Source organism: Molossus molossus, unplaced genomic scaffold (genome assembly GCF_014108415.1).
Source record: "Molossus molossus isolate mMolMol1 unplaced genomic scaffold, mMolMol1.p scaffold_m16_p_1, whole genome shotgun sequence".
In the NCBI taxonomy this organism is placed as follows: Eukaryota; Metazoa; Chordata; class Mammalia; order Chiroptera; family Molossidae; genus Molossus; species Molossus molossus.
Window position 1 is genome coordinate 186,335,741 of NW_023425344.1, and position 14,245 is coordinate 186,349,985.

General features: G+C 39.7%; 1 pseudogene; it reads left to right on the forward strand.

Moving 5' to 3' along the window:
* Nucleotides 1-3,285: 3,285 nt before the first annotated feature.
* LOC118615601 lies at nucleotides 3,286-4,844 on the forward strand (annotated as a pseudogene).
* The last annotated feature ends 9,401 nt before the right edge of the window (nucleotides 4,845-14,245 follow it).

Sequence of the window (14,245 nt, forward strand, 5' to 3'; positions counted from 1 at the left end):
AGCGTGGTGTCTGACTCAGTCACTCACTGGACCACACACAGCTTACATATTATGTCTTCACTGCAAACCCAAGAGGCAAGTATCATTGCCCCCATTTCACAGATGAATAACCTGACACTGAAAGAAGTTAAGTGACATGCCAAGGTCATTAGCTAGTAAATGGAAGAGAAGTGATTCCAACCCTGGCTGACAGACTCGAAAACAACATTCCTTATCTCTGCCTAACTCATGTCCTGAATTAGACTGGGTTCAAATCCTGGCTTAGCCACGCTGTGTGTCTATCACTGATATATGACCATGAACTGGTCACTCAACCCCTGTACTCAGTTTTTTTTAGTCATAAAATGCACATAATAATAGGAGCTTCCTTCGAGAATGAAGTGAATTGATAAGTTAAGTGCCTAGAACCGTGTGTGCACTTAACCCCGCACATGGTAAGCTCCCATAAATGTAGTTGTCAGTAAAAAGGTTTGTAACTAGACATAATCACCCTTCATTGTTTGGTACTTGTTACTTTATCCTGGTTCTAACAAATCTATTATACATGGGCCTTTTCTTGAAAGCCTACTCAAATCTGTTTTGGAAGTAAAGTGGGTATAAGTAACAAATGCTTGAATTAATTCCATAATTTGCTGCACTGAAGGGCCTGTGGCAGAAATGCTTGCCCTGGCCCCTTACAGGGGACCTGAGCAGTAACTGTCCGTCTCCATGAGGACACCATCTGGTGACTCCGAAAGGGTGCGCTCACAGCATTCCATCGCCAGGAAGACAGGCAGCAGATGATTAGTGAAGATAACATTCTAGTTGGAAACTATTTGGGCACAGTTCTACTTCACATATGGGCAAAGCCTGACCGGAACTGGGGAGCCCTTCCCTTCTTGGTTTCTTTTCAAGGTCTTGAGAGAAGCTCCCATGCCATCTGGGCTATTTGTTTTTTTCTTTATAATTGCGACTTCTAAAAGTAAACTTGGTCAGAGAAGATATTTAGAATAGAATAATCTAATTAAATTCTTGTCCCTTCATGGGGTTGCTCTAAGTCTCAGTCACTTATTTATTCATTTTTTCTTTTAGTCTCCTAATCATTAATTCTGAAGCATCCGTTATGTCCGAAGAAGTGTGCTGGGGTGAGAAATTCAGAGATGAATATCTTATTAGTGACTATTTATTGGATCTCTGTTTATTTAGCTCACTATGAGGAACAGAAAACCCTACACCAAAGAGCTCAAGCAAAATAAGAAATTTATTGGATATAAATAAAACTGGTAAACCCCATCCTTTAGCAGGGCTTGATCCAAGACCTCAAGTGATATCATCAGGGCCCATCTCGCTCGCTCTCTCTTTGCTTTTTAATTCTGCTTCCCTCTGCAATAGCTTTAGGCTCTGCAGACCTTCAGGATACCCACTCATAGCTTCAGGACTGTGGCAGGAAAGGCACTTCTTCTTGCCAGTTCCTTCAGCAAAGTCTCAGGGTCGGTCTAAGTGGGCGTGTTTGGCCTGACTGAGATCGCATCCCCATCTCCGACCGGCCCCACCTGGAGCAGTCGTCATCCACTGGAGTCTGGAATAAGATTCACCTAAGGGTCATGGATTGTGAGATGGGAAAGGATGGTGCCCAGAGGAAAGAACAAGGTATTGTAACTGGAAAAAGGGAAATGAAATGAAATGCCCATTATGATCGAATGACTTAACAAGCTCTCCAAATTTATTCTCTGACTTTTAGTTGGGCTCAGGGCCATGTTGGTAAAGAAATACGCTCCAATTTCCAACTAGGTTGTGGGATGCAAGCAGAAGGGTAGGACAGTTTCCAGGTACCTTCCTTGAAAGACAGTAGGTGCTTGTCCTTTGTACTTCTCACCTTCATCCCCATCACCTGGCTGTGTTCTGAACCGGAAGCAAATGGCCGTACCCTAGGGCCTAGAAGAAACTGAGACATGCCAAGGCCGGAATTCAAGCAGAGACTGGTTTGGCTTTAAGTCTGCTGTTCTCTTCCACTGAGCCATTTCCTCAAGGACTTATACACAAACAGTTTCCTCAATAGCAGACGTAAGACAAGCGCATAATATACGAAGAGATATCTGAGTGGAGTCTGAGCAAGTTCACAGCTCAGTATTGACTTTGTGGACTTTGGAGTGTGAAGCTTCTCTTCCTACTAAGTGTTATTATGGGCAAATAAAGAAAACTTTCTAAGTATCAGTTTCCACATATGCAAGGTGCATAATGACATTGCAAAGAGGTAAGGAAATAATCAATGTAAAGTGACTAGGACAGTTCCTGGCACAAAAATGGTAGCCACTCTCTACCCTCATTCCTCCTCCAAGTTAGAGTGTGATAAGTACCAGAATAAAAGCACTAAATGTTTTATTTACTTTTTTTTTTTTAATCCTCACCTAATGATACTTTTCCATTTATTTTCAGACAGAGTGGGAGGCAGGGGGAGAGAGAGAAAGAGAAACATCAATTGCTTGCCTTCTGCATAACTTCAACCAGGGCTGGGGACTGAACTGCAACTGAGGTACATGCCCTTGACTGGACTCGAACCCATGACTCTTCGGTCCTCGGACCAACACTCTAACCACTGAGCCAAACTGTCCAGGGCACAGCACTAAATATTTTAAAGAGAGAAGTTAGTTTGAGCTGAGTCTTAAGAGTAAATGTTAATTCAGTTCTTTGGGATATTCAGGGAAATTCTGGGGCTAGGCCTAGAAATTTGCATGTTAAAAAGTATCTTTGTTGATTCTTCTTTGCATGAACCACGAACATTTTGGGAAATGATTGGTTAGAAGATAACACTGGAGAAATAGGTCAAAGGAGGAAAGGAAGAAACGAAGGGAAAAGAAAAAGGAGAAAATGCAAGATGAGGGTAAATACTGGAAAAACTCTAAATGCTGAGCTACAAAATTTGAACTTGATAGTTAATGGAGACATTTTATGTTTTTGAATAAAGCTTTTGATCCCACCTTTAATTTATAAAAGGTAATCTGATCGTTGAATGTCGGAAGTCTTAAAGGAATGTAACTGAATCAGGCAGCTCATGTGTGTGCCACTACAAGGCTAGGTAATCGAAAGAACTGATTGAAATGAGAACATTTTTAAAAATGCTGTTTGGGAGATGAATGATGAGGGACTGGAACTTGGATGTGTTCTATTTAAGAGGCCATCAGGGCCTCTAGCAGCCAGTGAAAAGGCAGATCTGTAGGTATTTAAGAAATCAATGAAATTTTATGTCACTGAGCCAGCTTTGAGCATTCTTCACAGTGGGTCTCTTCCTCTTCTGCTGGCTCAGCTATGGCAGCTGTGAAGACCCTGAACCCCAAAACCAAGGTGGCCCAAGCCCAAGCAGTCAACATCAGTGTGGCCTGGGGGCTGCAGGACATGCTGAGGACCAACTCGGGGCCTAAAGGCACCATGAAGATGCTTGTTTCTGGTGCTGGAGACATCAAGCTTACTAAAGATGGCAATGGGCTTCTTTATGAAATGCAAATTTAACACCCAACAGCCTCCCCAGCAGCCAATGCAGCAAAAGGCCAGGATGAGATAACTGGAGATGGTACCAACTCCAATGTCCTAATCATTGGAGAATTGCAGAAACAGGTGGATCTCTACATTTCTGAAGGTCTTCCTCCCGAAATAATAACAGAAGGATTTGAAGCTCTAAAAGAAAAGCCACTTTAGTTTTTGGAACAAGTCAGAGCAAGTACAGAGATGGACAGGGAAACACTCATAGGTGTGACCAGAACATCTCTGCATATTCAAGTTCATGCTGGACTTAGTGATGCCTTAACAGAGGCTGTAGTTGACTTCCTTTGGCCATTAAAACACAAGATGAACCCATTGACCTCTTCATGGTTGAGACCATGGAGATGACGCATAAAGCTGAAACCAATACAAGCTTAATCAGAGGTCTTATTTTGGACCATGGGCATGGCATCCTGACATGAAAAAGAGAGTAGAAGATGCACACATGCTAACGTACAACGTGCCATCAGAATATGAAAAAACAGAAGTGAATTCTGGCATTTTTATTTTACAAGAGCTGAAAGTAAATTTATTGCAGATAGAGTTTAAAAAAAATAATAGAACTGAAAAAGAAAGTCTATGGTGACTCAGATAAAAGGTTTGTTGTTATAAATCAAGGGGGAGTTGACCCATTTTGCTTAGATGCTCTTGCAAAAGAAGGCACAGTAGCTCAGCACAGAGCTAAAAGGACAAATATGGAAAGGCTGACTCTTGCTTGTGGTGGGGGAGCTCTAAATTCTTTTAATGACCTAAATCCTGATTGTTTTGGACATGCAGCACTTGTCCATGAGTGTACATTGGGAGAAGAGAAGTTCACTTTTATGGAGACATGTAACAATTCTTGCTCTGTCACATTATTGGTTAAAGGACCAAATAAGCACGCACTCACTCAAATCAAAGGTGCAATAAGAGATGGCGTGAGGACTGTTAAAAGTGCCATCAACGGTGGCTGTGCGGTTCCAGGCGCTGGTGCAGGGGACGCGGCAATGGCAGAAGCCCTGATTAAACAAAAGTCCGGTTTAAAGGGCAGGGCCCAACTTGGAGTTCAAGCATTTGCTGAGGCTCATTTGCCCCTTATTTACAAGATTCTTGCTCATCACTCTGGTTCTGATCCTCAGGAAACACTATTTAAAGTTTAAGAAGAACATTTGTAATCAGGTCAACTTGTGGGTGTGGACTTGAACACAGGTGAGTAGGTGGTAGCAGCAGAAGTAGGCACTGGGATAATTGTAAAGAAACAGCTTCTTCACTCCCACACTGTGATTGCCACCAACATCCTCCTGGTTGATGAGACCATGTGAGCTGAAGTGTCTTCTCAAAACGGTTGAATCGAAGCTTCCCTTGTATTCCCTGAATCACGAAGACTCCACAGAGTGATCCTAAGAATATAGCATTTTCGTCCAAGCTTCAAATGATTTTCAAAGGAATTTTCTTTCCCCCTAAGAAGAAAGGAGAGAACACTGGCACCTAGTCAAATTCCAGTCTGAAATTATAATTCCAGTATTTTTTAACTGCACTCAGTGTACACACATAAAGCAGGCTATTTTCACCCAATGCACAGGATGTTATGCTTTAACTTCTGTGATTAAAAAAAAATACATGTTAAAAAAGCATGTTATCTACCTTATTAAATATCCCTTGAAAAATAAAATGAAATTTCATGGGAGTCCCCAAATTTTGGAACTTTAAAGAAAATAATAATAGTAACACCAGCTACAATGACAATAATAATTTGGTCAAAAGTGATTATGGTTGTTCCTATTTAACTCATTTAACCACCTTGGGTTCATAGGCTGGTTCAAATTGTCATCACTGTTAGTTAGCAAGTAACTGAGCTGCCTTCAAGCAGTTAAAGAGCAAAGCAAAGTGGAATGTGTGTAACCCAATCGCACCAGTGGAGCCAGCCCACAGAGTGCATAGAGTTGCCTATAGCTGAGGCAGCATGCCCAAGCCTGTAACTTAATAATCTTGTCAAAGTAATTGGCCACAGGTGGTCCACACAGCTGGGTGAACAGCTGAGCCTGTTCACTACTTTTGAGGCTGTCTTAACAAGTTGCTGGAGTTGGGTGTGTATGATCTCTCTACCGCTCCAGTGGTTCTCACCTAGAAGCGATTTTGCCCCTCGGGGAGCACTTGGCAATATCTGGAGACATTTTTTATTGCCACAATGTGTTGCTACCGGTATCTAGAGGGTAGAGGCTGAGGATACTGCTTAAACATCCTACAATTCTCAGGACAGCCCCAAATAAGTAATTACTCAGCCCAAAATGTCAGTAGAGCCAAGATGAGGAAACCATGCTCTGTTAAAACACAGACATGGGTTCTGTGTCTCCCTCTAATAATTTATTTTGTTTAGCAGAACACAGTGACTGGGTGATGATCAGGAACCAAAATAAAGTAGACTTATCCTAGCCCTGAACTTGGCAATGGAAAAGTGTGTGTGTGTGTGTGTATGTGAGAGAGAGAGAGAGAGAGAGAGAGAGAGAGAGAGACATTGTAAAAAATAATTTTCAAGCAGAAAATAAATTTCCAAATCTGAACAGAAACAATCTTTCCATGCTCGGCCCCACAGCGCATGCCTAGCAGCGCCAGAATGGTGAGCCAGGGGGACAAATCTAACCCAACAGCCTCCAGTAAACGCACAGGAATTGTGTGCAACAGGCACACTCCCCCTTCCTCCCCAACAATGAACAACAAAGAACAAGTTAGGCAGATTCAGTCCTTCACAAAAATCCATCCTGTAATTTTCTACAGATTGGCAGTGATCACAGGAGCAGCGTGACAAGAATATTGAAAGGGCGGGGAAGAACCGGCATTCGCAGCAACAACCAGCCTGGCAGCACCTCCCTCCAAGATGGGCATGGGGAATTTCCTGAGGGGATGTACAGTATCTGCCCAGTGGGTGGTCTTGGAATCCCAAGTAGTGAGGGCGCAGCAGGACACAAAATGATAATAGGAACAGTCAACTTTTGTTCTAGTCTCACCCCTAGCAATCTGCAAGTATGAAAGCTCTGGAACTATGGCTTAGAAAGAGCAGACTAAGCAAGTTCAGAGGCCGTGTAATTTGATTATACAGGGAAAAGGTCCTTTCCCTCTTTACTTTCTACCCACCCACCTTACCTTTTCATGCAGTGTCAAGAAAACGACCCTAGCCGCCTTCAACGTTGGCTAGCATATTCCTGAGAAAAGACCGTACCAGCTCTGGAATCTGTCAACTTGGGGTTGGTGACCACAAGTGAGGACATTTTTCTTAAGAAATTTAAAATGAAAGTTGCCAGTGAATTGTCCTTCCCAGGAGAAACATTGGCTTCTCCTACGACATTCCTGCTCCCTTCACTGTTGTTATTTTGCTGAGCCTCCCTGTCCCACTGCCTTAGCATCTGTATTAGTTTCCTGTGGTCACCGCACCACATTGCTACAAACAGTGGCTCAAAATAACACAAATTTATTATCTTGTGTTCTGGAGGTCAGATGTCCGGCATGGATCTCACTGGGCTGACATCAAGGCACCAGCAGGACAGCATTCTTTCTAGAGGATCTGTGGGAGAATCTGTTCCCCTGCTTTTCCATGCTCTAGAGGTCATTTGTATTCCGTGGCTCATGCTCCCTTCCGTCTTCAAAGCTGGCGGTGGCCAGTTGACCCTTTCTCACACAGCGCCGCTCTGACATCGACTCTTCTGCCTCCCTCTTCTATCTTTTAAGAAAGCTTGTGGCCCTGGCCGGTTTGGCTCAGCGGTTAGAGCGTCGGCCTGCGGTCCTGAGAGACCCGGGTTCGGTTCCCGCTAAGGGCATGTACCTCGGTTGCAGTTTGTCCCCGGCCCTGGTCGGTTGTGCGGGTGGCAGCCACTCGATGTGTCCCTTTCACATCGATGTTTCTCTCTCTCTGTTCCTCTCTCTCCCCACCCCACTCTACCTGAACAACAACAAAAAAAAAATGGAAAAATGTCTTCAGGTGAGGATAAAAAAAAAAGAAGGCTTGTGATTACACTGGGCCCACCTAAATAATCCAAGATACTAGTCTTACTTTAAGGTCACCTACTTTCCATCTGCAGACCTTAATCTCCACTCCTCTGACCACGTAACACTTACATACAGGTTCCAGAGATTAAGATGTAGGCATCTTTGGAGGGTCCATTATTCTATCTACACAGCTTCTTCTTTGATCTCACCTTTGTAATGTTGGGTTGACAGCTCAATGGGGGCACAGGCAGTGCCAGTAAGTGTTTATAAATAAATATTTGTTAAATGAATGAATGAATAAATGGGTGAGGAAGTGTTAGTATTCAGCTTCCTGACTTAACTTTATAAATCCTGAAAATAAATGTAATCCCTGGCGCCTCAGAACTTTCACCCACACAACTGATAAATATCCCTCAGAGACTGTGAGATCCATCTTGTGGACAATATAACCATGTTTCAAACTTCATTGTTCACTTTGGTGACTCTGTCTCTTGGCCTTTTGAGGGTTTCGTAGTCTGAGACCAGACGAGCAAGATCTCTTTCCCATCTTTTCCACAGAAACACATTCAATTATGCAGAACGTGTCCCCTCACAGCTCAGTGCTTTATTTGTTGGTATTGTTTTAATCACCTCAATTCAGGATGTTTCTTTCTTAAAATCCCATGAATTTATTCCAATGAATTAACCTCTTTCCCATTCACGCCAAGGTATTTGTTTAGGAGAGACTTGACTGAGGTTGGTCAGTCGCTCTAGAGTCTTTTGCTTTTTTTTTAATTGAATTTATTGGGGTGACGTTGGTTAATAAAAGTATATATGTTTTACATGTACAATTCTATACTACGTCATCTGTATATTGTATGTGTGTTTACCACCTCAAGTCAAGTCTTTTACCACCATGTATCCCCCCTTCACCCTCTTGTACCTTCCCCACCCCCTTTCCCTCAGGTAATAACCATACTGTTGTCTGTGTCTATGAGTTTTGTTGTTGTTTCGCTCAGTCCCTTTGCATTTTTCACCCAACGACAGCTGTCAGTCTGTTCTCTGTATCTATGATTCTGCCTCTATTTTGTTTGTAAGTTTATTTTGTTTATTAGATTTCACATGTAAGTGAAATCATATGGTACATGTCTTTCTCTGACTGGCTTATTTCACTTAGCATAATACTTACCAGGTCTAAAAATGCTGTTGCAAAAAGTAAGATTTCCTTCATTTTTATGGCCGAGTAATATTCTATCATGTAAATATACCAAGCTTTGATCCACTCATCTACTGATGGGCACTTGCTTTCAAATCATGGCTATTATAAATAGTGCTGCAATGGATATAGGGGTGCATACATTCTTTCAAATTAGTGTTTCAGGTTTCTTCGGATGTAGTCCCAGAAGTGGAATCACTGGGTCATAAGACGGTTTCATTTTTAATTTTTTGAGGTAATTTTATACTGCTTTCCACAGTGACTGCACCAATCTACATTCCCACTAACAGTGTACAAGGGTTTCCTTTTCTCAACATGCTTGCCAACATGTGTTGTTTACTGATTTATTGATGATAGCCATTCTGACAGGTATGAAGTGATAGATACCTCATTATGGTTTTAATTTGCATTTCTCTGATGATTAGTGATGTTGAGCATCTTTTCATATGCCTATTGGCCATCTGTATGTTCTCTTTGGAGAAGTGTCTATTTAGGTCCTTTGCCCATTTTTTAAATTGGGATGTTTGTTTTATAAATTTTTATAGATTTTGGATATCAACCCCTTATCATTTGTATCATTGGCAAACATGTTCTCCCATTCAGTGGGTTGTCTTTTCATTTTGTTGATGATTTCCTTTGCTGTGCAAAAATTTTTTAGTTTGATGTAGTCCCATTTATTTATTTTTTCTTTTGTTTCTCTTGCCTGAGGAGAGATATCAGGAAAAAATATTGCTATTAGAAATGTTCAGTATCTTGCTACCTATGTTTTCTTCTAGGATTTTTGTGGTTTCAAGTCTTACATTGAAGTCTTTAATCCATTTTGAGTTTATTGTTGTGTATAGTGTAAAAAGGTGGTCTAGATTCTTTTTTTTTTTTCAAATATCTGTCCAATTTTCCCAGCATTATTTATTGACTAGACTATCTTTATTGCATTGCATGTTTTTGCCTTCTCTTGAATAATAACTGACCATAAGTTATTAGTTTATTTCCAGGCTCTCTGTTCTGTTCCATTGATCTATATGTCTGTTTCTATGCCAGTACCATGCTGTTTTAATTACTATGGCCTGTAGTATAGTTTGATATTAGGTAGAATGATTTCTCCAACTTTGTTCTTCTTACTCAGTACTACTGTGGCTATTCAGGGTCTTCTGTGGTTCCATATCAATTTTTGGAATATTTGTTCTAGTTCTGTGAAACACACCACTGGTATCTTTTTTTTTTTTTTCAATTTTTTTTTCTTTATTAATTTGAGAGAGAGAGAGAGAAGGGAGAGGGAGAGAGAGATAGAAACATTGATGAGAGAGAACATCAATTGACCGCCTCCTGCATGCCCCCACTGGGGTCAGGCCCACAACCTGGACATGTGCCCTGACCGGGAATCGAACCGGCGACCTCTTGGTGCATGGGTCAATGCTCAACCACTGAGCCACACTCGCTGGGCACCACTGGTATCTTGATAGAAATTGTGTTAAATATATAGATTGCTTTGGACAGTATGAAGATTTTAATGATGTTAATTATTCCTATTCATGAGCACAGTATATGCTTCCACTTATTTGTATCTTCTTCAATTTTTTTATTTGGTGTCTTATAATTTTCCAAGTACGGGTCTTTTACATCTTTGGTTAAATTTATTCCTAAATATTTTATAAATTATAAATACAATTGTTTTCTTAGTTTCCCTTTCTGAGAGTTCATTATTGGTGTATGAAATGCAAGTGATTTCTGAATATTTCTTTTATATGCTGCTACTTTACTGAGTTCATTTATTACTTCTAGTCATTTTTTGGTGGAATCTTTAGGGTTCTCTGTATACAGTATCACGTCATCTGCAAAAAATGGCAATTTTACTTCTTCCTTTTCAAATTGGATGCCGTTTATTTCATTATATTTTCTAATTGCTGTGGCTATGACTTCCAGTACTATGTTGAATAAGAGCGGTGAAAGCAAACACCCTGTCACCCTGTCCTGTGCCTGATCTTAAGGGAAATCACTTGTAGATTTTGCCCATTGAGTATGATGTTGGGTGTGGGTTTGTCATGTATGGCCTTTATTATGTTGGACATATTTCCTCTATTTCCACTTTGCTGAGAGTTTTTATCATAAATGGGTACAGGATTTTATCATATGCTTTTTCTGTATCTATTGATATGAGCATGTAATTTTCATCCTTCAGTTTGTTTATGTGGTGTATCACATTTATTGATTTTCAAATATTATACCAACCTTGCATCCCAGGAATAAATCCCACTTTATCATGGTGTATAATCTTTTTAATTTATTGCTGGACCCAGTTTGCTAAAATCTGGTGAAGATTTTCGCATCTGTGTTCATTAGGGATATTGGCCTAAAACTTTCTTTCTTTGTAGTATCTTTATCTGGTTTTGGAATTAGGATAATACTGGCCTTGTAAAAAGAGTTTGGGAGTCTTCCCTGCTCTTGAATTTTTTGGAATAGTTTTAGGAGAATAGGTGTTAGTTCTTTGAATGTTTGGTAAAATTCACCTGGGAAGATATCTGGTCCAAAACTTTTGTTTGTTAGGAGTTTTTTGTGTTTTGTTTGTTTGTTTGTTCTTTTAATTATTGCTTCCATTTTATTAGTTGTAATCTGTCTACTTAGATGCTCTGATTCTTCCTGATTCAATTTTGGAAGATTGTTGGTTTGACGAATTTATCAATTTCATCTAAATTGTCCAATTTTTTGGCACATAGTTTTTAGGTTTTTTTTTTTTTTGTATTATTTTCTTATAATCCTTTGTAGTTCTATGATGTCAGTTGTTACTTCTCCTCTTTCTTTTTGTGATTTTATTTATCTGGATCCTCTCTCTTTGTTTTTAATAAGTCTGGTTAAAGCTTCATCAATCTCTTGGTTTCATTGATCTTTTGTATTGTTTTTTTAATTTAGATTCTATTTTGTTTATTTCTGCTCTGATCTTGTTTTTTTTAATTCTCACCCAATAATATTTTTCTATTTATCATCAGATAGAGTGGGAGGGAGGGAGAGAGAGGGAGAGAAAGGGAGAGAGAGAGAAACATCAATATGCAAAAAACACATCAACTGGTTGCCTCCCGCGTGACCTGACACAGCTGGGGACAAACCACAACTGAGGTACGTGCCCTTGATTGGAATCAAACCTGTGACCACTGAGCAAAACCGGCCAGGGCTCTGCTCTGATCTTTATTATTTTCTTCCTTCTACTCACTTTGTTCATTGTTCTTTTTCTAGCTCTTTTAAGTGTAAAGTTAGATTGCTTGTTTGATATTTTTCTTATTTTTTGAGGTAGGCCTGTAAAGCTATGAATTTTCTCTCAGGGCTGCTTTTGCTGTGTACCACAGATTTGGGGCTGTGTTCTCATTTTTGTTTGGTTTAAGGTATCTTTTGATTTCTTCCTTGATCTCACTGTTAATCCATTAATTGTTTAGTAACATGTTATTTAGCCCCCCTGTCTTTGTGTATTTGCCAGGTTTTTTTCTTGTGGTTGATTTCAAGTTTTATACCATATGGTCCAGGAAGATACTTGATATGATTTCAATCTTTTTAAATTTATTGAGGTTTGATTTGCATCCTAATGTGTAGTCTATCCTAGAATATGTTCCAAGTGCACTTGAAAAGACTGTATCTTCTGCTGTTTTGGGGTGAAATACTAAAAAATATCAATGAAATCCTGTGATCTAGTATGTCATTTAAGGCCACTGTTTCCTTGTTGATTTTCTGTCTCATAGATCTACCCATTGATATTAATGAAATGGGTTGTTAAAATCCCCTACTATGATTGTGTTACTGTCGATCTATCCCTTTATGTCCATCAAGATTTGCTTCATTTATTAAGGTGCTACTATGTTGAGTGCATAAATGTTTACAAGGCTTATATCCTCTTACTGAGTTGATCCTTTTAGCTTTATGCAATGTTCTTCTTTGTTTCTTGGTATTGCCTTTCTTTGAAGTCTATTTTGTGAAATAAGTATTGCCACCCCAGCTGTTTTTTGTTTTGTTTTGTTTTGTTTTTACTTCTCCGTGCATGAAATATCTTTTTCTTCCCTTTACTTTTAGTCCATGTGTATCTTTTGTTCTCAGGTGGATCTCCTGTAGACAACACATTTATGGGTCTGATTTTCTTATCTATTCAGCTACTTTATGACTTTTGATTGAAGCATTTAAGCCAATTACATTTAAGTGATTATTGATAAGTATGTATTTATTGCCATTTTATTATTTTAACTATGTTCCTTTGGGTTTTTTTTTCCTTCTTTTTCTTTTTAAAGAAGACCCTTTTACATTTCTTGTAATACTTAATTGGTGGTAATAAAGTTCTTTGGCTTCTTATCTGGGAAGCTCTTTATTTCTCCTGCAATTTTAAATGATAGCCTTGCTGGGTGAAGTAGTCTTGGTTGTAGATCCCTGCTGGTCATCACTCTAAATATTTCATGCCAATTCCTCTGGCCTGAAATGTTTCTGTTGAGAAATCAGCTGACAGTCATATGGGAGTTCCCTTATAGGTAACTAGTTGTCTTTCCCTTGCTGCTTTTAAGATTCGCTCTTTGTATTTAACTTTTGACATTTTAATTATGATGTGCCTTGGTGTGGGCCTCTTTGGGTTCACCTTGTTTGGGACTCTCTGTGCTTCCTAAACTAGTGTGTCTTTTTTCTTCACCAGATTAGGGAAGTTTTCAGTCATTCTTTCTTTTTTAAAAAATAATCTAGCCCTGGCTGGTTTGGCTCAGCAGTTAGAGCATCGGCATGCAGACCAGAGTCCCAAGTTTAGTTTCTGCTAAGGGCATGTACCTCCATTGCAATTTGTCCCCTGTACCAGTTGGTGTTGTGTGGGTGGCAATCACTCAATGTGTCTCTTTTACATCGATGTTTCTCTCTCTTTCTTTCTCCCTCTCTCCCTCCCGCTCTATCTGAAGATAAAAATGCAAAAAAAAATTTTTTAAAAAAACCTTATCTAAGGACATGCTTATTCATTTTAGAGAGAGGAAAAGAGAAGAGAGAGAGAGAGAGAGAGAGAAACAATGATGTGAGAGAGAATCATTGGTTGGCTGCCTTCCCATATGTGCCCCAACTGGAGATCAACCTGCAACCTTGTTATGTGTCTTGACCAGGAATCAAACCCACAACCTTTTGCTGTACAGGACAATGCTCCAATCTAGTGAGCCACACTAGTGAGGGAAATCATTATTTCTTCAAATAGGTTCTCAACCCCTTTCTTTCTCTCTTCTCCTTCTGGTACCCCTATAATGTGGATGTTGTTATGCTTCACATTACCCAGGGCTTCCTTAACTATCCTCATTTTTTAAAAGTGGTGTTTTTGGTCGGATTGGGTACTTTCTGCTACCTTCTCTTCCAAATCACTGATTCAGTACTTTGCTTCATCCAACCTACTGTTCATTCTTTCCTATGTAATCTTCATTTAAATTACTGTATTCTTCATTTCTGACTGGTTCTATTTAATGTTTCTTATGTCCTTTTAATGCTGTTGTAGTTCTCACTAAGTTCCTTGAGCATCCTTATAACATTTTTAAACTCTATGTCTAATCAATTGTTTTCCTCCATTTTATTTAGTTTTTTTCTGGA